This window comes from Ailuropoda melanoleuca, chromosome 14 (genome assembly GCF_002007445.2).
Source record: "Ailuropoda melanoleuca isolate Jingjing chromosome 14, ASM200744v2, whole genome shotgun sequence".
NCBI lineage: Eukaryota > Metazoa > Chordata > Mammalia > Carnivora > Ursidae > Ailuropoda > Ailuropoda melanoleuca.
Window position 1 is genome coordinate 39,036,347 of NC_048231.1, and position 24,639 is coordinate 39,060,985.

At 50.4% G+C, this 24,639-nt stretch overlaps 1 long non-coding RNA gene across 6 annotated transcripts in view; it reads right to left on the reverse strand.

Moving 5' to 3' along the window:
- Positions 1 to 5,597: 5,597 nt before the first annotated feature.
- LOC105240933 overlaps positions 5,598 to 24,639 on the reverse strand; it is a 36,202-nt gene continuing 17,160 nt past the window's right edge. The window contains exons 3-7 of one of the 6 annotated variants that reach the window (XR_004620319.1): positions 15,966 to 16,080; positions 10,340 to 10,939; positions 9,348 to 9,545; positions 6,610 to 6,731; positions 5,598 to 5,891 (exon numbers count right to left, since the gene is read on the reverse strand). This is a non-coding gene — a long non-coding RNA (uncharacterized LOC105240933). Of the gene's footprint in view, positions 5,892 to 6,609; positions 6,732 to 9,347; positions 9,546 to 10,339; positions 10,940 to 15,759; positions 16,081 to 18,236; positions 18,348 to 24,639 lie in introns of all 6 variants that reach the window. The other 5 variants (XR_004620320.1, XR_004620321.1, XR_004620316.1 and 2 more) reach the window with 5 other exon arrangements.

Below are 24,639 nucleotides of genomic sequence, written 5' to 3' on the forward strand. Positions count from 1 at the left end.
ATAATGCACAGAAAATCCTGGGCTGGGACTCTCCCAGCGCCCCACCTACCTGGTCTTCTCTCAGGACTCACCACCCAGGTGACTATACCACCACCTTCCAGAACCCGCAAGCACCCCCACAGGGGATCTGGCGCGAGCTTGCCATTTCTGCCTCCTAAATGCCTTTCGGATCCATTTGCTTCTGTCCACTTTCACGCTCCACTTCCTTCCCCAAGTCCCTCACCCCCGTCGTCATCACCAGCGGCTCACCTAGACCTCTGTAGCCCCGACTGCACCTGTCTCCATCCTGTAGCCAGGGTGAGCTTTTCGAACCCAGATCTGATCTTGGCAGTGCCCTCTTCCACACACTCCCCAAAGCCTTGGACACCTCAGCATTCCGAGAAGAAAGACGGCTGCCTTAACCAAGCTCATGGGCCCTGCAGGACACCCCACCTTCCTATTTGCCTCTGCTCCCACTGTGCTCCCTGTCACCTTTGTAAACCTCACTCTGTAAACTGCCCCCACACTGTCTGGCCTGGACACTGTTCCCTCTCTTTTCCTTGTAATTAATGTCCCCGTGGACCTTCAGCTCCCGCATTTCCCTAGGGTCCCTTCCCACCTCGACTTGCCTTCTTCCCAGGCCCAATCCCCTCGTATAAATAGGTTCTCAGAATGTGGGACCCCCCAGCATGGCACGTGCTCACCCACTCCAGCGAGCCCTCCAATCCCTACTCTTCTCTGCCCCCCCCACCTCCTTTCACACCCACTCTCCTCCTGTTTCCTCCACTGTGTTTCTGTTACATATCCAAGTCCTGCAGATTAGCTCCTTAATACTTGGTGCACTGATCCCAAAGTGATCACCTTTGGCGTCCCTCCCTTAAGCTGGAACACAGGGCACAGACTCTCGATCCAGGAACCCTGGGTTCCAATATCAGTTCTGCTCCTGCCTACCCACGTGGCCTGGGCAAGTCACTTACTCCGCCTGGATCTGCAGCAGGGGCATGAAAAGATTTTTTTTCTTGTAGGGTTACGAGGCTTAAATGAGCAAAGTCTGTTTTTGGAAATGACCCAGGACAGGGCCTGGCATGCTCTGACTGCACATGTGTATAAAGTAAACAAATAAGTCTTCGATTTCCTTTTTGATTTCTTCTTTGACCCGTGGATGATTTATAAATGTGTTAGCTTCCAAATATTTGGAGGTTTTCCAGAAATATTTTAGTTACTGATTTCTTTTATTTTTACTTACTTGAGAGAGAGAGAGAGAGCGCATAAGCGGAGCAGGGAGAGGGGCGGAGGGAAGAGGGACAAGCAGATTCCCCACTGAGCAGGGAGCCTGATGCAGGGCTCAATCCGGGGACCTTGGGATCATGACCTGAGCTGAAGTCAGAAGCTTAACTGACTGAGCCACTCAGGTGCCCCTTGCTACTGATTTCTAATATTTCATTCCCTTGTGGTCAAAGAACATATTCTGCATGATTTGAATCCTTTCAAATTTATTGAGACTTCTTTTACGGCCCAGATTATGGTGTATGCTGGAATATTCTGTATGCAAAATCATCATGCTGAAGGAAAGACGCCAGTCACTGATATAATTTTAGAAAATGCAAGCTAACCTTTAGTGGCAGAAAGTGGATCTGTGGCGGCCTGGCAGGTGGGACGGCCGGCGCTGGGGAGGGGGACGGAGGGCGAAGGGGAAGCTCTGGGAGATGCATCTGCTCACCGTCTTGTTTGCAGTCTCGGTTTCACAGGTGTGCGTGTATGTCCAAACATATCAAATTGTACTTTAAACACGTGTGGTTTATTGCGTGTCATTTATGCCTCATAAAGCTGTTTTTTTTTTTAAGATTTTATTTATTTATTTGACAGAGAGACAGCCAGTGAGAGAGGGAACACAAGTAGGGAGAGTGAGGGAGGAAGAAAGGCTCCTGGCAGAGGAGCCTGATATGGGGCTCGATCCCAGAACGCCGGGATCACGCCCTGAGCCGAAGGCAGACGCTTAACGACTGCGCCACCCAGGCGCCCCTCATAAAGCTGTTTTTTAACAATTGATGTTTAGCGGTACCCAGGTGGCTCGTTTGGTTAAGCGTCTGCCTTTGGCTCAGGTCATGATCCTGGTACTGGGATTGAGTCCCACATCGGGCTCCTTGCTCAGTGGGGAGTCTGCTTCGCCCTGGGCTGCTCCCCCTGCTTGTGTTCCCTGTCAAATTTGTAAAATCTTAAAAAAAAAATGAATTGATGTTTAGCAAAGAGCTAGAGGAAATGTTCAGAATTGAGTTATAGGGGCGCCTGGGTGGCACAGCGGTTAAGCGTCTGCCTTCGGCTCAGGGCGTGATCCCGGTGTTATGGGATCGAGCCCCACATCAGGCTCCTCTGCTGGGAGCCTGCTTCTTCCTCTCCCACTCCCCCTGCTTGTGTTCCCTCTCTCGCTGGCTGTCTCTATCTCTGTAGAATAAATAAATAAAATCTTTAAAAAAAAAAAGAATTGAGTTATAATGATAAGGAAAACTCAGTGGCTTCTATTTTGGAAAGAGACACAGTTGACCTGGAAGAGGATGGTGTTGGTTAAAGCACGGGTCTGCAGCTGGACTGTGAGCCCTGTCCCTGCCACCTAGTGGCTGTGTCACTTTGAGCGAGCTGCTCAACCTCTCTGTGCTTTGGTCTTCTCATCTCTACAGTAGTGATGATCACGGTAAGGATGGGGTGGATGCCATGAGCTGACCCCAGGGAAGCCCGAAGCACCTGGCATGCGATGGATGTGCTGTTCTCTCTCTCTCTCTCTTTTTTTTTTAATTTTATTATGTTAGTCACCATACAGCACATCCCTGGTTTTTGATGTAAAGTTCGATGATTCATTAGTTGCGTATAAGGATGTGCTGTTCTCTTAATGGAGGGCAGGGAGACAGGGTGGCCTGCGCTGGCGGTCGCCAGGTCACCACGACGCTGTCCTGCACTTGCACCTGTCTCATGGGTTTGGGCTCACTACTTCAGCAGGAAGGGGAGGGCTGAGAGCAGGGTCCCAAAGGAAGTGAAGGGACAGGCTCTGGGAGCGAGGGGAGGTGCAGTGATGTGGCCAGCTCATGGTGGAGTGACCTGGCCACTTACAGTTGGCCCTGAAGGGGATTTCCACACAGCAAACCATTTTCCACTGACCAACTATAAAACTGGGGACACTGTGGTACCCAAACTGTTCTTCTCCTGGCCAGTTTTGACCCATCCTTTGAGGCCCAGCTGGGCAGCCATTCCTGGAAGGCCCAGATGGGGTTAGTAACTTCCCTGTTAACTTGCACATGCTGTCACCAGAAAGAGGCACCACAAACACTCCCTTGCCCTCCTCTCCCATTGCTGTCAGCAGAATGTGGCCATTTTGACAGGGGAAATGGTGTCCTGTTGTTTGCTGAGCACCATCCATTTTATCTCTGTTGACGAAAAGCCCGTGTTCAGGCCCTGGGATGCAGTGGGTGCAAAATTAGGTCACTGCATGCATGGTGGAAACATGAAGCCAATGCCATGCAAGTGCACGGATTTGTAACCTGAGGAGTACTGGGAGGGTCCTGAGACAGGAGGAGAGCAGTGTTAGCTGCTGGTGGGTGGAGGCAGGGAAGGGCATCTGCAAAAGTGAAATCTAGAAGGAATATGAGGAGTCGTAAGGAACAGGGAGAAGGTGAGGCAGGAAAGAAAATGGAGGCCAGAAAAGCCTTTTCTGTGAGATGGGTGCACAGCCTGCATGGGCAGGGTGGCCACTGGGGCCGAAGCAAGAGGTAGGCGCCAGATGCCACACTGCACTGTGCCAGGGGACTCGGAACATGGCCCGAGGAGCACAGGAGGCATGGGAGACTGTCACCGGGCCCCACCGTTCTGACAGTGCTCCACTCTGACCCTTGTGCGCATGGAGGTCAGGCCTGGGGAGAGCTGAGTAGGCCCGCACCTGCAGAACTGCTGGGTGGAGAAGGGGCAGGCTTGTGGGAAACCAAGGAGGGCGAGCTAACAGTCCAGGAGAGCTGGAGGAGCCTGCATGGGGAACACTGCAGTCACCCTGGGGAACGTGGGGCCCAGGCCAGAGCAGCAGGTGACCTGTTCAGTGTCACCATGTTGGGCTGAACTGTCTGGGGTGCATCCAAGTGGATGGGCACCCAGCAACAGGACCCTGGGGCGTGAGCAAGGACATGGTGGGAGGGGTGGATGGGAAGGAAGGGAGCTGGATCTGCTTGGCAGACACAGGGCTGCCCCAGGATGCAGTCCCAGTCTAGCGAAGAGCTGGGAACCTGGAGGGACAGGAGGAGGCTGTGCCTAGGCAGGGGTGCAGTGTGACCCCCTCCCTGTCCCACCCGGGGTCTCACTCTCCCTCCTGCAGAAGCCCCAGGCTGCCTCCCCTGGCCTGCTCTGAGCCCCCCAGGCAAGGCAGGACAGTCTCAGGCAGCATCTTCAGGGGCTTACATTCTAGCGGAGGAGAGACAGACTATAAACACGCAAATGACATGTGGGACAGTCCAGACCAGTTCTTCAAGCCCCAAAGAACAGCAGCCCTGGGCGTGGGCTCGAACTTCTTCCTGGAAGCACCGTCACTTTCCCTTGATTCACCTTCAAACCTTGTGAGTCATCTTTGACTCATCCCTCAGCCCCCACATTCTGAATGCTGCCAAGTCTGGTGGATTTTTCCTTTTAAATGCCCTTTCTCTCCATGCTCGGAGTCCCACCCTGCCCCAGCCCTTCAGCCCCCGTGCCCTGGCCACCTTCAGCCGGTTCTTGCTGGATTTACCTGTTCTATATTCATTCCTGTTCTCACCTGCCCACCTCCCAGGGCAGGAATGCCCAGGGCCCCCGGGGCACCAAGCCAGCAGTACCTGTGCAGGCATTCAAGGCCTGGGGCCCAGATGCCCAGCTCGTGCCACCTCCGGACCCCTTGTCTGTTGCCTGAGACCCACAGACTCCCCATCTCCGCACCTGCCCTCGGTGGTCTCGGTGCTCTAGGGCCTGGAACGCCAGCTGCAGTCACCTCCCCCCCAAACCCCCCGCACCCTGGACTGTCTCAAGGGGGAGACATCACTGTCAGCCCTGACTAGGTGGCCTGGAGTTGAAGAAGAGCGTAGCAGAGAAGCAGAGGCAGAGGGAGGGAGAACAGGACAGGGTGACAGCAGGGGGAGGGGGAGGGGGGCAAGAATATGCTGCTGCATTGTGTTCTGGTTCTGTTCCAGCCTCCCTCCTCCATTCCTTCGGCCTCCACAGGCAGCGGGAACGATGCCCTCCCATGAAGTGATCACCCTCAGATGAAACATCTTCATGGCCTGTTTTCATTCCTTCACTGAACGAAGATGACTGCAGCAACACGAGGACTTTATGGTCTGGCCCTGGTCTTCCTTCCCAGACCCTTCTCTGTCCACACTCAGTTGTTCCCCAAACGTGCCTGGAACCTCAGAGCAGTTCCTCCCGCAAGACCCTTCTCCAGGCGACAAGTGTCTTGCCAAGTTTGGCGGAGAAATCCCCTCAGGCCAAATTCACTCTACAGGCCTCCTCCCCCTTCCCATGGGGCTGAATTAAAATTAGGCTTTGTCTTTTCCACCTCCTCCCCCCACGCCCACCACCCCGTCCCCCACCCGGCTCAAGACAGAGCAGGTGGCCATCTAGGTATGGAAAGGCCATGAGCACGTGTGCGAAGGCACCGGGTTAGAGCCCCTGGGCCCATAGGCAGTGACTAACCTTTGGCGCCATCTACTGGCCAGTTGATGGGTTGTTTGGGGTCTCTAACAGGAAACGGCTTTGATGTTCAGGGATTTCATGTTTGTTTATTTCTTGTGAACGGGAGAATTAGGAGAGAATTATGTGAGATCCAGTCTAGATCACCATCATTAACGTCTCGCCCTGAAAAGTCCACGGCAAAGCTTCCAGCCTTTTGGTGAGCAGGGAGGAAACACGGTCTAGAAGAAAACGGGAGGCAATTTTTGGAAATTTAAAAAAAATGTATTTCACTGCTAAAACCTCATATAGGAAGAAAGGCAGGAAGGTTAAAAAAGCCAAAATTGGAATCATCTGAGTGCTAACAGGGAGAGTTAGCATGCCCAGCCTTCCCCGCTCCTCTTTTCGACCTCCCCTGGATCTCTCTTGGGCCATCAGGGTGGTGGAGCAGGCCCACCCTCCCTGCTCCCTTCTTCATCCCGGCTGTCACGGGGGCTGTCACAAGGACAAAGCCCTTTAGTCTGACCCCCACCTGGATGCAGCGTCTTGTTCAGCCAGTGGAAGAACAGGCCCAACTGACCCAGAGGGACTATTGATTCTGATATCCCTGGGTAGGGTGGGGTTGGGTCCAAAACTGAAATTGAGGTAGGGGAATGAGCGGGTGTGATGTCCCCGGCTGACAGTTCCTTTTTGTCTGTACTGAGGCAGGGGGCATCTGCTGGTCAGTTAGGATTCTGCCCATGTGGCCAGTTGACCAGGCAATGAGCACCTTGGTCTGGCCACCTTGCCACGAAAGGGGTTGCTGTCATTTTTGGGTCCTGAGCTGGGCTCACCAGGCTCTCCAAAAACTGGTCCTGCTGCTTCTCCCCTCACCTCCAAACCCCACAATAAAGTGTCCCCTCTTGCCCCCCAGCATCCTGCTCCTTCACACCTTGGCCCATGCCCTTCCCTTTCACTTACCTGGAAAAGCCCACTCCTTTAAGAACCCCAGGGAGAGGACGTGTCTGCTTCTTTGTCCCTCTTCTGTTCTGCCTCTGCTGATTTTGGGGCAAGGGTCTTCCTCTTGAAGCCTGTTTCCTCATCTGGAAAAATGGGGGTAGGGAGGGACAGCTGGACCAGGTTCCACTTGTCTTAGTATGGTTCTAAGGTCCTTCACTGGAGGACAGATCAGCTGTTGTGCAAGTGCATTGTTAAACAGAACTGAGCACCCAGTGAGGGACGGGAAACTTGCACACTGCAGAGCCTCATAACTTCCCTGAAGTTAGGGCAGGCAAGTGTGTCCCAACGACTATGTCGTGGCAAATCACACTGCAAACTTCAGAGTTCAAGCTGCCAAGGGTTGCACAATAAGGACAATTTGTCAGCGACTTCACAATTATTCTGAGCAGCAGATGACATGCCCGCCTATACATTCAGAGCCCTTCCAGCAACTTTGCATTTCACTTAGAAACACAGGCCAGGGGTGCCCGGCCGGCTCAGTCGGTGGAGCATAGGACTCTTGATCTCGGGGTCGTGACTTTGAGCCCCCATACTAGGCGCAGAGAATACTTTCAAAAAACCCAACAGGATCAATAAACCCAACACTGCATTTCACTCAACATTTAATCCTGATAACCCAATCAGAACTAGTGAGTTAACCCCAACAGCATGCTTTAGCGGGGTGTCAGTGGTCCTCCTCCTCCTTCTCAGTATAAGCTCTGTGCCCAACGTGGGGCTCGAACTCACGACCCTGAGGTCAAGAGTCACATGTTCTATCAGCCGAGCCAGCCAGGCGCCTGTGGGCTATTCTCACGGGTGAGAAGCCAGGTACCACGTCTACTTTTGTCCCCACCACCCTGCCATGATTTCCCTGCCTGTGCCTCACCGGTGTTCCTGTCACTAACGGGATCTCTTCTGATTTTTATCTTTAAAAATCTGTAAGTGAAATCATTATTTAAAAACTCCCCCTTTAAAAGAGAATTGTTGGCAAGCCTCCCAACTTTTGTCCTTTTTGAGGAAGGATGGCAGCAGTGAGGGGAGCCAGGCTCCCCGGAGCCCCCTCAGCATTCAGATCTGTCATATGTATCAACTACAAGGAGAGATGGTAATGTTAGCAGCCGCGTACTGGCCGCCCCGCTTAGGATACAGGACGTTACCGAGTGTGCTGAGCTGTTTTACCACATCCGTATGTGTGTCCTTACATGTCGGATGCGTTTGAATTTAAATAAATGGTTATCACATGTATCTGTAACTTCTTTTTTTCTCAACACTGTTTGTAGAAATGTATTCGTTCCGACTCGTACAACAGCAGCTTACTCCTTTTTTCCTGCCGCATAATAGTCCACCGCACAACTCTACTGAGATTGTGTGTCTGTTCTGTGGGTAAACATCTGGGTTGTCTCCGGACTTCGCTACTATAAACTCTATGCTGCTATGGACATTCTAGTCATGCCTCCTGGTTACACTGGGTTTTACGCTCATCCATTTTAGCAGATGCAGCCAAACTGCCTTCAAAATGTTCCCCGACACTACCGGCAGGAAGTGAGTCTCTTAATTCTCAGTGTCTCGAGCACCTGGTCTGCCAAATTAGCATTTCTGCCCATCTGGTTGGTGTAAGATGGTATCTCGCTGTCCTTTTAATTTGCATTTCCTTGATTGATCTGACTCCTGGGACTCCAGGATCATGACCAAAGGCAGCCACTTAACCAACTGAGCCACCTCGGCACCCCTGGATTTCATTTTTTTGATGGCTGAGTAGTATTCCAAAAGGGGGGATTTTTACATAATTATTTCATTTATAGATGTTTAAGATAAAAATTAGATTATCTTTTCATATCTTTACAGGCACAGGTCTGAATCCCTGCTCCGTTGTCACACTATGGAGCCTTGGGGAGATTGACTTCTGTAGGCCTCCGTTTCCTTACCTGTAAAGTTCCTCTCTAGAGACAGACCACTTTCAAAGACCTATAGATGCTGACACTGCTGGGCCCTCACCCACAAATCACAAAAACTTTACAGTTGGCATTTTTTTTTTTTCAAGATTTTTATTTATTTATTTGACAGAGATAGAGACAGCCAGTGAGAGAGGGAACACAAGCAGGGGGAGTGGGAGAGGAAGAAGCAGGCTCACAGTGGAGGAGCCTGACGTGGGGCTCGATCCCATAGCGTCGGGATCACGCCCTGAGCCGAAGGCAGACGCTTAACCGCTGTGCCACCCAGGCGCCCCTACAGTTGGCATTTTAATACTTCCTTCTGTCATTCAAATTCCCAAGGGCTCTGGACAGGGCACCAGCTGGGGGCTGTGACTGCACGGATGACTAAGGGAAGGCCCGCTGCTGCCTGTCCGTCTGCTTCCTGCCACCCGACACTCGGTTCACTACTCCCTCCTCCTGCTTTCTTGTCTCGTTCCTTCGTTCTGTGTGAGACACACATGTATCATCTCTACCACCAACTGTGAGGGGCTCTGGGAGGAGCAGAGGTAACTACAAATGTCCCACCCTCCATGTCTAACCAGAGGCCAGAGGGACATCCCTAGGCACCATATGTGACAGTCCCTCTATGGCTTGTCTCCTTCCGTGGTTCACTTTGACGTTAGGATCAAGTCCAAAGTCTTCAGCACAGCCTTCTTGGGGCCCTTCCTCTATTTCCCTGCTCATCCCCCCACCCCGCTGCCCCCCACTCTCCCGAAACCACCACGTCCCCCACATGCCTCCTCCCACCTGTGTTCTATCTCTGTGAACAGGTGCTGAAGGTGTGTCTCTGGAGCCACCTCCTCGGGGAGCCACAGGGTGGGTACTGTCTCCCTCCTCTTTCCTCCCATGGCACTTCTTCATGTACATGCGGTAGCCCTGTACTGTGGTCATTCGTCACGTGCACTCCAGGCGCGGACCCAGTACCCTCCTGGGCATTGCTAGGGTCTGTAGTGGGCCCCCAGGAGGTGCAATGAGAGAAGAAGAGGCAGACAAGGTGATGAATGAGGAAGATAAAGACACTGTTTTGCCATTCTGTGGCACTGCCAGGTGGGCTGGATGGCCGGTTAACTTAGGTAGAAATGTTCAGAATAGCCATGTCAAGCCGCGGTCCACACGCTGTTAGCAATATAAACAACAGGAATGGTTGCTGATCTCATACAACTCTCGTCCTCGGCCTCATCTCCAGCGGAAGCCCGAGGACGCAGGGGCATGGAGCACAGGGAACCAGAGGACCCGAGAGCAGGGAGACAAGCGCTGGATCCGGACACAGGCATCTGACACCCAGGGAACAGTCTGGACTTTCTCTGGGCGCCAATGAACGAGAGCCCCGATGGCAACACAAACACAACAGAGCCATGGAATCATCTGTTGGTAAGGGTGAGGCAGATCTCCGTGAGGGCGGTGCCAGGGTTTCCCTCCGTGTAAGAAACGCGTTCCACCCAAACCAACTGGAAGCCTGCCTTAGGATTGTGGCCACCAGGGCACCCGGGGGGCAAGCTGGCAACAGGGCAAATGACAGTGGCTGGAGGGAGAGGGTGAGAACAGCTTTGTTGGGGGGACCTCTCCTATATTAGGCAGAAATACATCTAACACACGTACCGAGCACCTGCTGTGTGCCGGGCCCCGTGGGGGGGTGCAGGATAAGCACAGACCAGACCCAGCAGGGCACATCCTGGCTTCCTTTGACTTGCCCTGGGAACCGTCAGTGGATTAAAATACATAGTATGTTCTCTTCCTACCTGGAAATCTGAACACGGGTCTGAAAGGAGCTGGGTGACTTCGAGGATGCTGCTGGGCTCATCGGCATCCCCCGAGTTACCGAGGAAGGTGGCACTTCCGGAAGCCGTGGGTCGGGCACTCTCTTGGTCTGGGCCAGAAGGCCCGCAGCCAGAACCAGAACTTGTTATGTATCTTCCCAGGCCCCATCACAGCTCTGTTGTGATGATGGAGGCAAGCTGCCCTGAAGGGTGTAAGGTTCTGGTTGGGTTCAGAAGTTTGTGGCTCTGGGCAATCCCCCTTGAAAGTCCCTTAGAAAGGCACCTCACTGGGCCATACAGGCTGTCTCTCTGTAGCCACATGTAAGAGATTTTCCTCCAGCCTGGAATGGGTGTTGGTGCCTCTCTGAGCATGGGGTATGGGGGGCTAACTTGATTTTAGGGGCCAAAGGCTCTTGGAATCCCATGAAGCCACGGCTCGTGGTGCCCCGAGCATATGCACACGTGGTGGGGGCAATCCCTGCACTAAACAGCTGCGTGCATGTGTAGACGTCAGTGAGCCAAGTGCTTCCATGACTTGGGCCCCCACAGATCACAGACTTCTATAATCCAGATTCAGGGGCCCTGGAATAAAAAACCAGGTTCACATTCAGGTTCTGTCACACGCTTGCCTTGTGGGAATTTCTATCAGTCAGATGGGATTAATTATACCTACTTTCTGTGAGTATTTGGGGCATTAAATTAGATGAAGGAGGGGAGATGGCCTAGTACATAGTAAGTGCTCAAGAAATGGCAGTGGATTTTTTTTTTTAAGATTTTATTTATGTATTTGACAGAGAGAGAGGGAGCACCAGCAGGGGGAGCAGCAGAGGGAGAGGGAGAAGCAGACTCCCTGCCGAAGTGGGGCTCGATCCCAGGACCCGGGGATCATGACCTGAGCTGAAGGCAGACACTTAACCGACTGAGCCACCCAGGCACCTGGGGCAGTGGATTTTGAATTGCTAATGGACCACCCTTGGTTTGGTCTCAGAAGCAGCACCCTTACAAAGAGTCTCAGGAGGGGCATCAGCTTCTCGCTATGTAGGAAATCGTTCCCCTGAACAAGCCAATATAAGGAGGGGTTTTCCCAAAAGGAATGAAAAGCCCCCTGGATTAGGAAATGGAGCGGAGCTTGGGACTGGGAGGAACGGAGGGCCTCTGCTCTGGGGAGATGAGGCTGGCATCCTGGGCAGGGGGTGAAGGACGGAAGCACACCTGACCACAGAGCTGTCTGCTGGGGCCCTAATGAGACTGTGTGGGGTGTGAACGGGCCCCAGGCTGAGCGTGGTCTGGGTGGAGTGGTGCCTTTGCCACCGCCTGAGGAATCGCTGCTCACGGGGAGCTGTGAGGACAGAGTCCCACTTCAGCAACACTCAACTGTCCTGGTCTGCAGGACACTGTGCACAGGCTGTCTGAGTCTTGGCAGGGATGGCCTGGAGGAGAAGGTCGCTGGCCAGTGTGGTGGACGGCCACTGCCTGCTCAGTGCTCACTCCTTCTCCTTTGCTCACAGGCCGTGCTCCTGACCCACCCTAGCCTGGGACTCTGGCCAGTGGCCCAGCTTAGTACTGCACCTCCCTGCTCTGCAGTGTGGGCGCCTGGCCTTGGCTGGGGTGACTGGTTCGCGACAGGATCTGACTGCAATCACATCGATCACAGCCCTTCCCCCAGCGGTTTCTCCCTGGAATTGGTGGGAAGAGCTTATCCGCCTTCTCATGTTCAAGGTTATACTGAAGCCACCAGGGAGAGTCGGAGACGAGAGATGGTCAGTGAGAAGCTTTCAAGATGCAGGCAAGGAAGCCGCGCTCCTGCCCCCGTGCCACCCGTGGCTCGGCTCTGAGAGGCCACAACCCCATTTCGTTCATGATACTGGGATTTGGGCTCTTGTTTCTGGCAACCAAAGGAGCTTTGAATGGTGCTCCAGTGTTCCCAGTTTGCTGTTGGGTGGGAGTGGGGAGGATCTCAAAAAAATAATGTATTTCCTTTCTTAAGAAGAGCTCAGAGTGGCTTACAAATTGAAGAGATGGAACCTTATTTGCTAGTGAGGCAGGACTCCTGGGTTGAATGGGAAAGGAATCTGATGAATGACTCCTAGATGCTATTTACATTCAGTGGCCGACACTCTTGGTTTTCTGTTTGGTCATTTCCAACAGCCTCTTCCCTACTCGCGTCCCCAACCTCTCAGCGGTCAGGGGGCCAGGTGACCTGGTCCTGGGCAACAGGACAGAAGTCTCTGCTGGTCGGGGTTTTATGGTTTGATATTTTTTCTTTTATTATAACTTGCCTCAAATAATTCTTAGACCTTAGTGGGTGTATAAAAATAATGAAAAAGTTAAATAATAGATTTTTTTATTATAAACATTTCTAGTTTCTTTTTATTTTGGATAGAAATAAACGTAAGTATTTCAAACATTCCAAGATAATTTACAGGGTAAATGAAAGAATACAGAATGGGGCGGGGGGGGGCCTGGATGAATCAGTTGGTTAAGTGTCTTGATGTCAGCTCAGGTCAGGATCTCAGGGTCGTGAGATCTAGCCCCTGATATTCCTTCTAGGAGGCAAGAGATTTCATTAACCCTTCATTTGCCACACAGTGATCTAGGTCTGGGGACTCAAAGATCTACAAGATGCTCTTCCCGTGCTGGGAGCTCCGCGCTGGGGAGACAGATGCAAGATGGGTCATTATATACTCTGATATAAGTGCCATGACAAAAATAGGCTCAGGGTGTTATGGGAGCACAGTGAGGGCCCTTCCCGATGGCCGTGACACCGGGTCGAATGGTCAGGGAGATGTGGTCAGGGCAGAAGAAGGGCATGCCAGAGGAGGGGACGCCATGTGCAGAGGTATAAAGGTGAGAAGCAGCGGGGCAGGGGCATGCTCCGTAGGAAGGCAGGGCCCATCCGGAAAGCCTGGGACTGCGCAGGGGGAGCACGGTCTCTATCCTACAGGAGACAGTGGGGAGCAGGGAAGGCCACGGGGAAATCTGTGCTCTAGGTGGGTCATGGAGTCTGGTGGAACTGGGATTTGAGGATCACAAACGTGGGCACAGGGAGACAATGAGAAAGCTGCTGCAAGGGCTGGGGGAGACCGGCAGGAGGCATTTACTTCCCAACTGTGCTCTGGCGTGAGCATACTTCCTTGTTCAGAAACAGACCACGGTGGGGGGGGGGGCACCTGGATGGCTCAGTCGGCCAAGTGTCTGCCTTCGGCTCAGAGCAGGCTCCTGCTCAGCCAGGAGCCTGTTTCTTCTTCTTCCTCTCCCTCTGCCTCTCTCTCTCTCATGAATAAATAAACAAAATCCTAAAAAAAAAAAAAAAAGAAAGAAAAGAAAAGAAACAGATCTTCTGATCGATGGTTCTTGACCTCTGAAAGCATCGGTCCACACAGCCATTTGCTTGCGCCTGGAAGTTTTTTTTGCTATTTTCATAGAATGGATATCAAAATTCATTTTGATCAAAGTATCTCATTAGCTTTTGACTTTCAGTGAGCAGAAAAAAGTCACCATTTAATCAGAACCTTTTGCTCTGTCAGCGAATATCAAGTAAGGGGCTTCTTTAAAAAGAAGTCCTGATTACACAATCATGAATGACCATGATGAAGATAAAAAGAGGGAAGGAACAGAGGAGTCCAGTGTGCCAGCATGAGCTCCCTGTTGAGCTAATGTTTTGAGAGGATGGACAAAATGTAGAGGAAGGAAAGCATCATCAGAGATGAACCCTGAACATGACACAATCCTGAAAAATACTGTCTGGAAGACCATGCTGTGGTTTGTCGGAAATCCTAAGGAAAACAAAACAGGCCTTTGTGGTGCTCTCTCGGAGCAAGAAGAACGAGGGGGTGGCCCCACTGCAGAGGGGACGGTACAAGGTAGCGAGTACAGCCCGGAGAAGTCACCTACACTCCCCGTCATAGACACACACCGTGATGTCAGCAACACACAGGCTCCTGATAAGCTTGGCCCTTTGAGGGCCTGGAGATGGGGAGCTGGAGACCTCAGTGATGCATGTGGGGGCAGGGGAACCACCGGGCTGGGCACACGCTCCGCTCATACTTCCCGGTGGCAAGACTTTGGGTTCAACAACTAGAAGGAATTCTTAACCTTCTGGAGGTATTCATGTCCTATGGCTGCAGAAACAAATGATCACCACGCCGGCGGGGGTTGGGGGGTGGGGAGAGGGTGTGTGTGTGAGGTTTACACGAGCCATTTATTCTCTCACAGTCCTGGAGGCCAGAGCCAGGCATCAGGATGTGGCAGGACCTTAACCCCTGTACAGACTCTAAGGGAGGATCCTTTCTGGCCTCTTCCAGCTCCTGCTGGCTCCACACGTTCCTCGGCTTGTGGCTGCCTGCTCCTGCTCCAGTCTTTGCTTCTGTCCTCCCAGGGCCACCTCGGCTCTGTGTGTCTCTTTAAGGACACCTGTCATTGGATTGAGGGCCCACTGGACTAATCCAGGATGATCTCATCTCAAGATCCTTGATTACATCTGCAAAGACCCTTTTACCAAATAAGGTGATGCTCACAGGTCTCAGGGATTCGGATGTGGACGTATCTCTTGGGGGGCCACCATTCAACCCCCTACGGGATCATAAAGCACTTTCAGAATCTGAGGAGAGCCAAGGAACTGTGAATCCTGTCATTGCTGGAAGCTGAGGCTGAGGCAAGGGTTCCTGTACAAGTAATTTATGGAGGGGGCGCTCCAAGGAGAAGGGGAGTGAGGAAAGCAAGCGAGGGCAGGGGACAGAAGCTAAGCAAGAATGGCCTCAGGTGGGGACTAGCTTCCACCAGGTCTCCTGAACTGCCCTGGACCGATGATTGCACTCACGTTGTTTCCACCTGGAGGCAAGGGGTAGCCTTCGTGCCCCAAGTCAGTCAATTTCCCCTGGTGGGGGGCAGTAGAGTCTCTCTGGCCAGGAGCTCCCTTTAGGCCAAGGAGGATTCATCAAAGAAATGGGTAGGAACACTCCCAGCAGCCCCTGGGGCTGGGTTAAAGGGATCTGGCCAAGGACCCACGTCTACAGCAGACTCTCTAGAAAAATCACACGCACACTCCATCCAGTCTCAGGTTGAGGACCTGTGACCACTGCTGACCTGACACTTCTGGTCTCTCATCTTTCCTCCTCTCCCAGGGGAGATGATGGCCATGTCTGGAAGGCGGACGGAGCACCCTCCCATCAGTCCTCTTAGGACTGCCCTTCTGCAGAGCCGCCCGCCCTAAGGAGGGGCCGCCTCGGGGTGAGTGAGATGAATTCAAAGGAAAGTCCCTTTGGCCGCAGATGCAGAGCCCTCCTTTCTAATCAGCTTTTCAGAAATAAAGCTACTAGCTTCATCTCCACCTGTCCATCTCCTACCTCTCTCAGGTAGTTCTGCATCTAGGCGGAGGGGGGAATGAGAGGATATTTACAAACCTCCTAAGACCCCAAGTCTTGTCGTTAAAGACAGTGGCCCTCGAAGTACCATCTGTGGGCTGGCTGCCAATTCCCAACCTGCTGCCCAACAGCTCGTCCAAGGACGTGATCAACACTCTCCTTTCCCTGGGAAAGCTTGCCACCAGAACAGTCAGCCGACCTCGACAGCGTGCGCCGCCATGCAGAGGACGTCCGTTCTGCCTCACCTCCGTGTGGACCGGCGCCTTGAGCAGCACTGACAGAGGCTGTTGTGGACAAACCCGGGAGGCTGAGTCCAGAGAGGCTGATGGGACAGGTGGGCCCGACCTGAAGGGCTCTCATCTGAAACACGGAAGACAAGATAATGAGCATAAGTTAAAAAGAGGCAACACCGACTCAAAAATAATGCAATAGTAACACAAATGATTAATGGGTGACTGTCCAGAGCCTTCATCACGGCTGCCGTGTTGCTGGCTTTGCTCTTGGAGGCCTCATCGGGGCCATGGGCAGACGCCACGGCTGTACACACCAGAAGTATCTGTGGGGAAGAACAGAGTGGAGACAAGCGGAGGTGGTTGAAGGGGAAGGCCTGTGGGCTAGATGTGGGAGTGGAAGGGGGCTTAGTGTGTTTTGGAGGGCAGCTCCCATCATGGGGGAGAAGGGAGAACTAAGTGGAGTTGGAACCACCATGGAGGGTCCCTCACTAGCCTGGGCCCCTAGGCGGGTCCCAGCAATGTGCTCATGTTTTTGTAAATTTTGAAAAATTAAGCTCTTTCACCGCAAATTGCTGAGACTGCGGTCTCTTTCTGCTCCCTTTCTGCTGTCAGATGCCTACACTTAATTTAGGTGTAGTGGGCTGTTGTGGACATGGCTCAGTGGCTTCTCTGTGTAGTCAAGGGTGTGGGGCCAGAGGTTTCAGGGATGTGAATGGGTCCCAGAGCGCCTGGTGACAGAAGTGCGTGAGAAGTTGGGGGGAAGCAAAGTTTGAAACACATGAAGCCAGAAGGTAGCTGGTGGAAAATTCTCCCGGTTACCAGAGCTGCGAGATGTTAAGTGGAGGGGTCAGTTCTTATCAGTGCCTAATCAGGACAGAAGGTCCTCCTGCAAAGAATATACTCCATAACGCAGTGAACACAACTATAAACACACAATTTTTTTCTGCTGGGAATGACACGAAATAGATTTGATCAGAATTCCCATGTCCTATGCAAGAACCAGTAGCAATACTGCATAGAGCCAAGTACATCCGTGTGCGGAGTCATGTGTTTTCTACATCCTACGCCTGTTGGGGTGCAACTCTGTGTACCTGGTGCATCTCACCCTGATGCAGTCGGCATGCCAAAGGGTTCCAGAGGCCGCGGAGCCACCTCCGAAACAAGTGCTCTGTAATGGGGCTCCCACACCTCTGCGTCAGCAAGTCAATGTGCGCGTCCTAACAATGGGAGGACAACGCCGCGCGGCACTACAACACAGTGGCCAAGACACACTCGAATCTGGGTGTCTGAATTTCAGATACATTTTGTACATTCTCTCTCCATTATTGATCACACCAAAACCCAAACAGGATGAGAAGGTAACTGAGGGGAAGCAAAACACATAAAGTGAAAAAAAGGAAGATGAACAGCAAGTTAAAAACGTTAAAATATAATTATAAATATAAAATATAATTATCATTATATCACAACGGACACTCAAAATTCTTAGGGTCAGAATGATGAGGATAAGGGAAAAAATCATGACAGCCAAGAAAAGCACACAACGGAACTTAAAACCGTAGCGATAAAAATCATGAGAATCAGGGGCGCCTGGGTGGCACAGCGGTTAAGCGTCTGCCTTCGGCTCAGGGCGTGATCCCGGCGTTATGGGATTGAGCCCCACATCAGGCTCCTCCGCTAGGAGCCTGCTTCTTCCTCTCCCACTCCCCCTGCTTTTGTTCCCTCTCTCGCTGGCTGTCTCTATCTCTGTCAAAATAAATAAATAAAATCTTAAAAAAAAAAAAAAAAAGATCATGAGAATCAGGACACTCCCGGACAGGAAACCAAAGACCAGAAGGTAGATGATCCAAAGAAAAACTTGGTACAGTCAACAGATGCACGTAAGGGTCAGCAGCAGCTTCCTTCCGGTGAATCTGTTAACTTCAACAAACACCACAGTCTTGCATTATGGCCCATTACAAGGAGCACTCATATTTTTACTTATTTTATTTACTTATTTACTTGAGAGAGACAAGAGACAGAGAGAGTGAGAGAGTGTGAACGGCTGTGGGGGGGAGGAGCAGAGGGAGAGGGACAAGTAGACTCCGTGTTGAGCACAGAGCCTGACATGGGGCTCAATGTGGGGCTCGATCCCAGGACCCTGAGATCATGACCTGAGCGGAAACCAAGAGTCAGATGCTTAACCAATGGAGCCACCCAGGCGCCCCGAGCACTCAAAATTTTAAATTTAACACTCATACTTTTGAATTTCCAAAAGCTCTTCTTTACATCTAGGTTTCTCACCTGAGCAACTACGTGAGTGCTGGTGATGTCCTTCATGGAGACGCAAAGGACTGGGGAAGCAGCAGCTTGGAGTAAAACCAGGAGTCCTGTACTGTTTTCCGCCTGAAGGAACTGGTAGCACGACTGAATTACAGGTCATTTATACACTTCTAGGTTGTCAAATGGCACACTAGCTTCCTATGCCTTTCCTTATCTTTTATACATGTACTATCTTAAAGCTCTTTGTGGGCGACATGGAGACGTCCTGCTCAGATCCCCTTCTAGAAAGGACCAGCTGCCCAGATGCAAGGAGGGGGCTTAGCTGACAGGCTGCATCTCAGCTTTCAAACCAAGGTCATGCTCTTTTTGGGGCATCTCTCAGCCAATGACTGGCAAGCCACGGTAGCTAAAGTGGCTGCTTTCTGGGCAGTCCCTAGTCAGTGACTGAGCCAGACAGCAGTACAAGGGTCTGGCCATTTCCCCCTGACCCAGGACCTCTCCAACAAGGAATCTGCTCCAGAGCTCCCTACTGGGTTGGCTGAGACTCCGTCAGGTCTGCACTGCTGTCTGAGGGAGTTAGCTGGGGCCGCTCTGCTGTAGGCTGCAGGCCTCTGCAACAGCTCTGCTGCATGTGTCGCATTCTGGAGCCTGGGCTGAAGTTACCAGAGGGAAGCTCTTGTGGCCAATTACTGGAGTGTAAGAGCGCACGCCCAAATGCCCACGTGCAAGCACATTTCAAGCCTCTGCACATATGTTCACTAGCATTGACTAAAGCAAGTTGCATGGCCAAATGTGACATGAAGGGGTTAAGAATGACTTGACCCCCTTGAGGCCATGGCAAAGGGACTGGATGTATCCTGCTGTTATGGGGACTGATAATTCACCTACTGCCAACAATGGTCCATCAAGTAGGTATAAGACTTGACATAACCATACTCCGTCAGCTCATACTTCCCAGCTCATACTTCTGGAATACTCTTAATGCTTATCTACAGGGTTTCCTCTGGGGTTAAGGCACAGAGATGTAGAGATAACTGGAGAACTCTAAGATTTCTGGGGGACTCCTTAAGATTATTTGGATGAAAGGTTTTCTGGATATGAAAGGCAAAGTCTGATGCTCCTCTATGACCGGTGTCATATAAAGACTGAACACGCTTCCCAGTTCAGTGGGATCTGATCACCATTTTAGGCGGAGTGTATACTGTCAATCTGTATTGCCATTAGGTACCTGTTTCAGGATATATACATTTAAACCACCTCACTGAGGTATGTGTGACATACAGAACGCTCTACTTCTTTAAGTGTTTTGGGGGGTGGGAGGGGCAGAGGCAGAGAGAACGAGAATCCCAAGCAAGCTCCCAGAATGGGAGCATGGGACTCGATCTCATGACCCTGAGGTCACGACCTGAGCCAAAATCAAGAACCGGACGCTCAACTGACTGAGCCACCCAGGCGCCCCCAAATGCTGTACTTATTTAATGCATACAACTTGGTGAGTTTCAGGATATGGGTGGACATTTTCCTAATGGTAGCCTTGATGTGCATCCGTGTGAACACTGCAGACCTCCGAGCTCTCATGTTCTAATGTTCCCGAACCTGATCCACCACATGGATCATAAACGCCTGTCTTGAATCAGTTTTCCACATGTATAGGATTATTAGAATATAGCAGAATGTTCAGAACTTATTACTTTCATAGTTCTTATCATGATCTAAAATTTTTAATTTTTTCCAAGAAATAAAAGATTTGAGAAAGTGCACACATGTGCACGTGTGTGGGGGGGGAGGGGAAGAAGGCGGAGGGAAAGGGAGAGAGAGCCTCTCTAGTTGAATCTCTGCTGCGCAGGGAGCCCAACGTGGGGCTCGATCTCATCTCACGACCCTGGGATCATGACCTGAGCCGAAATCAAGAGTTGGATGCTTAACTGACTGAGCCACCCAGGTGCCCTCAAGAAATATATAGTTTAAAAATGAAATTGTTTTAAAATAATGAAGAAGAGCAGTCCCTGCCCCACCACTCCCCTTTCCTCTACCCTCCTACACACAGGCAGCCACTCCCACTCTCCCAGCACTTTCCAAGTCATAGGCCTACACAGCTATTTTGTAAATGACCCATAGATACTACGGACTTCCTGTTATGGCAGATGAAGATTTAGCTTTTTCACCACTAACAACCCCAGAGTCTGCTTCCCCATCCTCTCAGAGTTTATGATGAACTTCGGCTAAATCAATAATTGGTGTTCACATTATCAAGGACATGTAACAATTGCTCAATAATGAGCCAGGAAGCTGACCACTGCATGCCCCCATTTTTTAAAATAACTTCCAGTTATTCTGTTATTACAGCTATTCTACCTTGTGTTTATATTTGCATTGTTTTTGTTTCATAAAAATTTTCCCTAAAGTCTCCAACAGATCCTTCAATTACCTATCAATGTAATATTTTCAGTACACTTAAATGCAGTGGCTCACCTACTAATTTCCTGGAACCCTCCTTCCCACAGCCTTGCGTCCTTCCACTCCAACTCAGGCCTGTTGCCCATCCTGGTGATTCCTTTCACTGCTTTTCTCAATTAGAATCCTTATTTCCTAGAGCCCAGGTCCTTCTCTTTCTCGGTTTAGCCCCTGGTTCTGCAGAAGCACATTCTCTGGGGTACACGGCAAATGCCGGCAGGGATGCTGACGGATGTGTCCGCTCGTGCAGCTGCTCCGGAGAGCCATCTGGCAGTGTCAATCAAATGAAGAATAAACGTAAGCGCTCTGCCCTAGCAGTCTTGCTCCCGAGCATGCATCAAAGGCAAATGCTCAAACGAGTCCACAAGAGGACATGTATGGGGATGGTCACCGCAATGCTGTTTATGTGTTTGTGCGCATAAAGACTGCTGATTTCTACAGATAACTGTATACCTTGTCACTTCACTGCATTCTCTTAATAGCAGTTTTTTGGGTTGATTCTCTTGGGTTTTCTAAGTACTTGATCATACCATCAATAAATAGAAGTTTTACTTCCTCTTTTCTACTTTTTATGGATCTAATTTCTTCCTCTTGTCTGATTGCTTTGGTTAATACCTTCAGTACAATGTTAAACAGTGTAGAGACAGAAAGTCTTGTCCTGACTTTAGTAGGACTACAGGCCATTACATTTCACTTAATTTTTATTACACAATTGGATTTTTTACTTTTTTTTTTAATGTAATTTCTATGCCCAACATGGGGCTTGAACTCATCACGCCAAGATCAAGAGTCACATGCTCTACCGACTGAGCCAGCCAGGTGCCGCTCATTATTACTGTATTTTTAACTTTCTTTTTAAATTGTGGAATGACTCAAACACACATATAGACATACAAAGATGTGTGTGTAAAATACATATGTATGATTAAAAAGACTAAGAATAAAACCAATACCAGTGTCCTATCACTCAGGTTAAGAAACATCACTAGATCTTGGAAGCTCCCTGGGAGCCTCTCTCTAAGGTAGCTACCATCTTGTCTTTTGTGTTATCATTTTGTAGTAGACGTGGGTGGGGTGGGGATAAAGTGCTATAACAAAGATATTCAAAGATACTGCATTAGAGGGGCAGGGTGGCTCAGTCAGTTAAGCAGTTGACTCTCGATTCTGGCTGAGGACCGAGCCCCATGTTGGGATCCACACTGAGCAGGGAGTCTGCTTGAGGATTCTCTCCCTCTTCTCTGCCCCACCCCCCATTCCCTCTCACTCTCTCAAATAAATCTTAAAAAAGAAAAAAAGATACTGCACCAGAAAATGAAGTGTTTCTTTTCACATCTACACCGATGTGAACAGTCCAGGCCGGTGAGGCAGCTGCTCTAAGTGGTTATTCAGGGAAACTGATTTCCTTACATCTTTGTTTTGTCACTAGGATGTTTTACTGTCTGTGTGGTTGAAGCTGTGTCATTGGCACTTCTGGGTGCCAGCCAGCAGTAAACGGGAAAGAGATGATGGGAAAGGCACCCTAAAGTCTTAGACTCATACCTAAATGATGTGTGGCCCTTTGTACATAAACTGTGCAGCAAACACTCTAGTTTATGCTGAACACCTGCTTTCCTTCTGTGACTGTCAGTCTGGTATGTGCCTATACGACCGGCCTCCAGTAAAAACCCTGGGTGCTATGTCTTGGATGGATTATCACAAATTTGGCGGAGGAGGAATTAAGCATGTCCTGTGTGGCTCCACTTGGAGGACTCCTGGCTCACACCCGATTTCCTCTAGACTTTGCCATGGCCTTTTTCCTTTGCTGATTTTGTGTCCATTCACTATAATAAAGTAAAATCTTGTGTACGACCACATGCTGAGTTCTGAGTTCTCCCAGCAAATCGCTGAACCTGGGGGTGGTCTGGGGGAACCTTCACAGCAAGGTTATGAAACGTGGGAAACACAGGGCTCACCACAGGTGGAGCATTTGGCTGGGCTATGGTGTGGGTCAGGTTCGGCGTGTCTCTCAGGAATAGTGCCAAGATGAGTGGGATTTGCTGTACTTTCTGCTTTTTCTTTTTTTAAGATTTTATTTATTTATTTGACAGAGATAGAGACAGCCAGCGAGAGAGGGAACACAAGCAGGAGAGGGGCGAGAGGAAGAAGCAGGCTCCCAGCAGAGGAGCCTGATGTGGGGCTCGATCCCAGACCACTGGGATCACACCCTGAGCCGAAGGCAGACGCTCAACGACTGAGCCACCCAGGCGCCCCTGTACTTTCTGCTTCTTAGTTCATCCTGCCCTACCTCCCGCTCACAGGAGGGGGTCAGAGCAGAATATTTCTATGGTGGAAAATGAAGGTTCCCAGTTAATGCTGGTGGCAGGGAATTCATTAGTACAAAGTCTAGGCAAACCAAGTACAGCTGAGAATTGGGGCCAGGACAACCAGGGCACTCTGTCCCTAGACAAAATGGTATGTCAATGGCAGTGGGCACTGGCGCCTGTCCCAGTCTGAACCAGCTGCCCTTTACATCTGATACACAGCTATTATCACCACCTTCCTGCTGGATCCCTATGTTTTTCCCTCTTATTTCCTGTACTGCTTGCCTTTCAGCGGTTACTCTCGTGTTTTGGTGGAGCAGACCCTCTCATGGCTTTCTGAGAAAGGCTACACGGATGGTAAACTGTTTGAGACCTTACATGTCCAAAAATGTCTTTATTCTAACCCTATACTTGATTGATGGGTTTAGTTACAGGCTGGAAGAAACTTTTCCTCAGAATTCTGGAAGTATTTCTCCACTGTTCTCTTTCATTCAGTGAATTTTTATTGAGAACCTAATACATGCCTGGCAGTACTCTAAGTATGAGGGATACATCAGTGAACAACAGAGACTAAGAGACAGAGGGACAGAGTCCAAGAGCTTACATTCCAGATGAGTTCTGGCTTTTGGTGTAGGGGCTGAGAAGTCTAAAGCCAATCTGATTTCTGATCCTTTGTGACATTTTCTCTGCCAGCTTGCGGGATCTTCTTTTTATTCCAAGTGTTCAAAAAGTTCATAGTGTTGTGCCTTGTATGGATTTATTTTCATCCATTTTTCTGGGTACCAGGTGGGGTCATTTGCTCTGCAGACTCATGTCCTTCAGTTCTGGACATTTTTCTTGAACATTCTGTAGATGATTTCCTCCTCCAGTGTTTGGATGCTGGACCTCTCTCTCTCAGGGTGGCACTCCTTCTTATCTCTAGTTCTCCTAAGATTCATCTTGTTGCTCTTCCTGGGAGATTTTCTCAATTTTCTTTTCCAACCCTTCCAGTGTTTTTATTCCTGCTACCCACAATATTAATATCCAAGAGGTTTTTTTCCTTTAAAAATGTCATCCTGTTTATGAACTTACCTGAGAATATCAGAATGTTTTAAAATTTTCATCTCCCTTGCATAGCCTGTTTACTCCAACACTGCTTTTTCCCCTCTGTTCATTTGTTTTCATCTCTAAAACTCATGCTTAGAGGCTTTTCTCAGATGTATGGATAATCCTTGGTTGCCTGCTTATGATTAAGTGCCAGGGACCGGGGGCGCCTGGGTGGCTCAGTCGGTTAACAGCATCTGCCTTCAGCTCAGGGCGTGATCCTGGGGACCTGGGATGGAGCCCCATATTGGGTTCCCTGCTCATCAAGGGAGTCTGCTTCTCCATCTCCCTCTGCCCCTGCTCATGTATGCTCTCTCTCACTCACTCTCTCTCTCAAATAAATAAAATCTTGAAGAAAAAAAAAAGAGCCAGGGACTAAAAAACACTCTGAAGATCTGAGCACTTGGGTTTAGGACTTTTAGACTTTGGGGTTCACTTCAGAGAAATCTGTATGGGACATTTGTTACAGAAACTCTTTTGCCTCTATCTTGGGAATTGCCAGACTCTCCAGAAAAGAAACTTTTAAAATTTCTGCATGAAGAGTAAAGACTTGGTTGTCAGCTTAGTGGGGAGAAAAGGATGAGGAT